This window comes from Pseudophryne corroboree, chromosome 2 (genome assembly GCF_028390025.1).
Source record: "Pseudophryne corroboree isolate aPseCor3 chromosome 2, aPseCor3.hap2, whole genome shotgun sequence".
NCBI lineage: Eukaryota > Metazoa > Chordata > Amphibia > Anura > Myobatrachidae > Pseudophryne > Pseudophryne corroboree.
In genome coordinates, this window is record NC_086445.1 from 157,619,528 (window position 1) to 157,625,552 (window position 6,025).

At 47.5% G+C, this 6,025-nt stretch overlaps 1 protein-coding gene across 7 annotated transcripts in view; it reads right to left on the reverse strand.

Annotated features, from left to right (window-relative positions):
* Positions 1 to 6,025, reverse strand: part of PROSER1 (proline and serine rich 1) — a 102,670-nt gene that overhangs the window by 89,681 nt on the left and 6,964 nt on the right. For 6 of the 7 annotated variants that reach the window (XM_063951873.1, XM_063951872.1, XM_063951871.1 and 3 more), the window contains exon 1: positions 5,117 to 5,942. The exons of the other annotated variant lie outside the window; for it this stretch is intronic. The gene's annotated coding sequence lies outside the window, so the exon portion shown is untranslated. Of the gene's footprint in view, positions 1 to 5,116; positions 5,943 to 6,025 lie in introns of those variants that run through there. 7 annotated transcript variants of the gene reach the window in all.

The window sequence follows — 6,025 nt, forward strand, 5'->3', positions numbered from 1 at the left end:
TATAAATATACACAGTACATATATACGCACACTGTACATACACACAGCCATTGCCAAAAGCTTTGAGAATTACACAAATATTAATTTTCACAAAGTCTGCTGCCTCAGTTTTTATGATGGCAATTTGTACATACTCAATAATATCATGAAGAGTGATCAGCTGAATTGGTAATCGCAAAGTCCCTCTTTGCCATGACAATGAACTTAGGGCCTTTTCAAAGATGTAAGCAGATCGCTGCATACGCAGCCAGATCTGCGTCCATCTCCTCACATGCTGGGGGCCGCCCTGCACAGGTCAAGGCCACCTCCCGATGCATCTGCAAATAGATTGCGGACGCACTGGTTGACCCCTAGCAACCAAGGTCTTCACAGGCAAGGATATTGCTGCTAGTAAGATTGCACCTAAATAAACCATTTATCGGATCACTGGCTCACTTTTGCACTCTTATCACTGCTTCATACATTTACACCTATTGACTCTTAAGGGCCCTACACACTGTGTGTAGGCACCATCAACGATTTAACGATGCACGTCCCCACGCTCGTTAATCGCTGGTGCTCCGTCGGTTATGCATGCAGGCCAATATGGACGAGATTGTCCGTATTAGCATGCAGTGCTATGGAGCCGGGTGACGGGGGAAGTGATGAAGCTTTACTCCCCCGTCACTCTCCCTCCCTCCCGCGTCACCCGTATCCGCCGTCAGGCAGCTCGACGGCGGATCGGTAAGTGTGTAGGGCCCTTTAATGTAATTTTCAATAAAAGCCTTTGACACTTATGTAATGCTTGTAATTTTACTTCAGTAAATCTGTACATCTAACAAAAAGGTCTAAAAACTCTGAAGCAGCAAACTTTGAGAAAATTTATATTTATTCATTCTCAAAACTTTTGTCCATGGCTGTACACACTGTATATACATATATACACTGTACATATACACACTGTACATACATACTGATACTACACATACACACACTGTACATACAAACACTGTGCATACATGCATACTATATATACTGTATATACGCACACACTGTACATGCATGCATTCATAAATAATTAGAAAATAGAGATCCACTCGCACCATAGAGCTGCAGGCAGCGTACACACAGGGCCATTCTCTCCTACCTGCCTGCTCCCCCAGAACCCGAGTACATCAGATAGACACTGCGCCTAGCACAGGGACAAACATCACCTTACCCAGGGAACCAATCAGAGGCGACACAGAGGCCTGCAGGCCAGCACAGGGACACACATCGCTACACCCGGGAACACAGCACAGGGTACATCCCCGGGAACACAGCACAGGGTACATCCCCGGGAACACAGCACAGGGTACATTTCGGGTATCTTGTTATGGCACGGCTCCTCCTTCTGGTGATGTCAGAGGTCCTTTCTCCAACTTGGTTTTAGTCATAACCCATCACTATCCCCGGGAACACAGCACAGGGACACACATCGCTATCCCCGGGAACACAGCACAGGGACAACCATCGCTATCCACGGGAACACAGCACAGGGACAACCATCGCTATCCCCGGGAACACAGCACAGGGACAACCATCGCTATCCCCGGGAACACAGCACAGGGACACACATCGGTATCCCCAGGAACACAGCACAGGGACACACATCGCTATCCCCGGGAACACAGCACAGGGACACACATCGCTATCCCCGGGAACACAGCACAGGGACAACCATCGCTATCCCCGTGAACACAGCACAGGGACAACCATCGCTATCCCCGGGAACACAGCACAGGGACACACATCGGTATCCCCGGGAACACAGCACAGGGACACACATCGCTATCCCCGGGAACACAGCACAGGGACAACCATCGCTATCCCCGGGAACACAGCACAGGGACACACATCGGTATCCCCGGGAACACAGCACAGGGACACACATCGCTATCCCCGGGAACACAGCACAGGGACACACATCGCTATCCCCGGGAACACAGCACAGGGACAACCATCGCTATCCCCGGGAACACAGCACAGGGACAACCATCGCTATTCCCGGGAACACAACACAGGGACAACCATCATTATCCCCGGGAACACAGCACAAAGACACACACTGCTATCCCCGGGAACACAGCACAGGGACAGTGACACACATCGCTATCCCCGGGATCACAGGGACAGTAACAGTTAGCAGATGTGACTGAAGCCAGCAATGGGGGGATTCAGTTCTGGCCAGTGCCTCGGAGTGCCGTCCCAGACTGGCAAACTGCATCGTGCCGACACTGCAAATGTCCCCGCACACCCCATAGTAGGGCATCTGAGAATGTGCAATGTGTGAATCCCTCCCAATGGGGCTCGTTCCACTTTGGGCATTTGCTGAGTGCAGAATAAGTATATTAACACTGTATACACCCACAGCACACGTCTATATGCAGATATGGCGCTTCCACCTTCTGTATTTCTGAGAGGTGAGAAGAGGAGGGGAAGGCTGTGCATGGTGTGCAGATGTGGGAGTACCTTTCTCACTAAAAGTTCTGCGCAGGTGCATCAGGCGAAAGCTTTCAGCCTGGGCGCACATACCTGCTGCTCTGTGAGGGGTGTGAATACACTGTATTCTCAGAAATATGCACCTCACTACCAGGGCAGTAGAGAGCCTGGCTGGGCTCATGTACATTTTGGGGGTGTGGCATAATCACAGGAGGCGTGGTCATGCACCCTTAGAAAAAAATACTGAAAAATTTTAAGCACCTCCACCACCACACTGCTGCCCAGCACATAGGGGCGTGTACTGGGCTGAGGAGAAGAGCCCCCTCCATCAGACCTGGGCCCAGGTAATTTGTACCCTCTCCCTACCCCCCCCCCCCCTCTTGGCAACACTAATAATAAATAAAAATATATAACTTTATATATTTATTTTTAATATTTATTTATTTATTAACAGTTTCTTATATAGCGCAGCATATTCCGTTGCGCTTTACAATTAGAACAACAGTAATAGAACAAAACTGGGTAAAAACAGACAGACAGAGGTAGGAAGGCCCTGCTCGCAAGCTTACAATCTATAGGGAAATAGGCATAGATACACAAGGATTGATGCTACCTGTTACATAATGGTCCACCAGATGGCTAGGTTCTTAATGGGTTGTATGATGATACCCCACAAAGTTGGCCAAGTGTCAGGAGGGTGTGAGACTAAAGAAAGACAAGATATGTGATGTTATGTGGACTGTACAGAGGGGATGTAAATAGATAGGGAAGCACTGAAGGTTATGTGTGTGGGTCTGGAATTTGATAGGCTTGTCTGAAGAGGTGAGTTTTCAGGGAACATTTAAAGGTTTGGAGACTAGAGGCGAGTCTTACTGTGCGTGGGAGGGCATTCCACAGAGTGGGTGAAGCCTGGATAAAGTCCTGTAATTTTGAGTGTGAACAAGTAATGCGTGTGGATGAGAGACGTAGATCTTGTGCAGAGCGGAGAGGTCGGGTAGGAAGATATTTTGAGATGAGTGAAGAGATGTATGTTGGTGCAGTTTGGTTAATAGCCTTGTATGTCAGTAAAAGTATTTTATATTTAATACGGTAGAATATCGGTAACCAATGGAGGGACTGACAGAGCGGATCTGCAGACGATGAACGTCTGGCAAGGAAGATTAGCCTCGCAGCTGCATTCAAAATGGATTGTAATGGTGAGAGCCTATGTTTGGGAAGACCGGTCAGGAGACTATTACAATAATCAATGCGGGAGATAATGAGAGCATGGATTAGAGTTTTTGCTGTGTCTTGTGTAAAATATGGTCGTATTTTGGATATGTTTCTTAGATGTATGTAACATGATCTTGAGACAGATTGAATGTGGGTAACAAAGGACAGTTCAGAGTCAAGAATGACACCTAGGCAGCGAGCTTGTGGGGTAGGGGTGATTGCCGAGTTCTCAACAGTGATAGAGATATCAGGTTGGAAACTACTATTGGCCGGTGGAAATATAATTAATTCTGTTTTGGAAATATTAAGTTTGAGGTGGCGAGATGTCATCCAAGATGAAATGGCAGAAAGGCATTCAGTGACACGGCCCAATACAGATGGTGACAAATCAGGGGAGGATAGGTAGATCCGAGTATCATCCGCATATAGATGGTACTGAAATCCGAAAGAGTTGATTAGTTTGCCAAGAGATGTGGTATAGATGGAGAAAAGCAGAGGACCTAGGACTGAGCCTTGCGGTACTCCAACTGAGAGAGGTAGCGAAGGAGAGGTGGAATCAGAGAAACGAACACTGAAGGAGCGATTAGATAGGTAGGATGAGAACCAAGAAAGGGCTGTGTCCTGAATGTATATGAATAATAAAAATCAAATATCAGAGATGAATAGAGAGATCCCTTTTGCTGGCAATGTTCTGTACTTTTATTCCTGGTGCAGTGTGATGTCAAGTGTAATAGTTGTCACAGCATGTGCGCGGGGAGGTAGCGGTGCACAAGGCATGAAAGTAGGGGATTGTCAGAACGCCTCGCATAGTCACCAATAGGTGGCCGCACGCCTGGTCCCAGCAATAATACGGCATGAGCCATACGGGCTGCACGCCAGGTGAGGGTGCTGTGTGGATGGTAGCTGGTCCCAAAAGAGTAGGGGGTGTGGGTGCGTTCCCCCAAGGACTTGCAAGCCCCAGGTGTTAGCAAAATTGTAGGGGGAATGGCCGCGTACCCCCAAGGTGGGGATGGGCACGCCCCAGGTGGTACAACGTTGGAAGAGCCTTTGCGCACCCCTTCCCTTTCCTTACCCTGCGATTGGTTTGGTTGTGATTTATGCGAGTAATAAATAAAGCTGTGACCTATTTAATTGCCCAAAGTAACGTGCTCTTGTCTCAGTTATTTGGTAAGTCAAGTCGTGGTGCCGGTAAGTCGACCTCTCCATCCTTATTACTATAGGCCTGGAAACTTACATGGACATAGGCAGAAGGGTGACTTCTACGTTCACCTATAAAACCACAGCCCAGTGCTGATTTTATATGAAGTAAATGAAATAATATGCTAATTGCATCCACTCAGCGGGGAATAAACCCTGATAGGATGACACTGTGCTGGGCGGATTTCATACATCGGGTTACTACACTGTAATCTGTATCATGCTGATGGGGAATGCTGCTACTTACCGCCTGTGCACTGACTGAGCATTGTACATGTCCGGGGTTATTAACACAGGGTGTCCTCAGCCCAGGGCTGGCTGATCAGCGATCTGTTGTCCCAGTACTAGTACATGAAGGGATAGCACAGCAGCCAGCACCGCATACACGGCCGGCACAGCGCTGATCACACAGCAGGGACACAGCAGCAGCACAGGTTGCAGTCAGTGATACAATGTATCCGAGGCTGTGGAAGACTTCCGGAGCACGCACAAAGCCTGGGGTCCCTGTCAGGGGGGAATGTGACATACGGTTATCCTGTCGCCTACTGAGGCACAGCACACAGATGTACGGGGCCTTCCTCAGCATAACAAGGAGACTCAGCACTGACACATCTATTACACCAATCACTCCCGCATGCTGCATAAATAAAAGAATAATGTATGTCATTGTTTTGTGTACTGTAAACACCCAAGGTCCCCCCTACCCACACTGTCGCCCTATGATGACGTATATCCTTTAACCCCTGCAGTGCTGGAGGGATGTGTAAGTTACAGAATGTTGGTTATAGTGACTTGTAGTCACTTGTATGTTACATGTATATTACACTGACATAATCAGTATATTGTATGTATGCTCTTTATAGCCAGCATTGTCTTGTCCTGAGATTGGTACTCTTTGGCTTATGCAGCTATTGTAGAACTACAAGTCCCAGGAAGTCACGTAGTTTAACAAAGCTAGAGAGCCAGATTGGCAGCCTCTGTGTATATGCTGACAAAATGGTTTGCTTATATAGGTTTTAGCACTGTAACCATGTGTCCCTTTGTTATAATATTATTATTGTTGTTATTTATTTGATGAAATACCTTATGGTTTGCAGATGACAACGTAATAACTGATGTTGGGATCCCTCACATGGGAGGGATAATATGAAGCTGG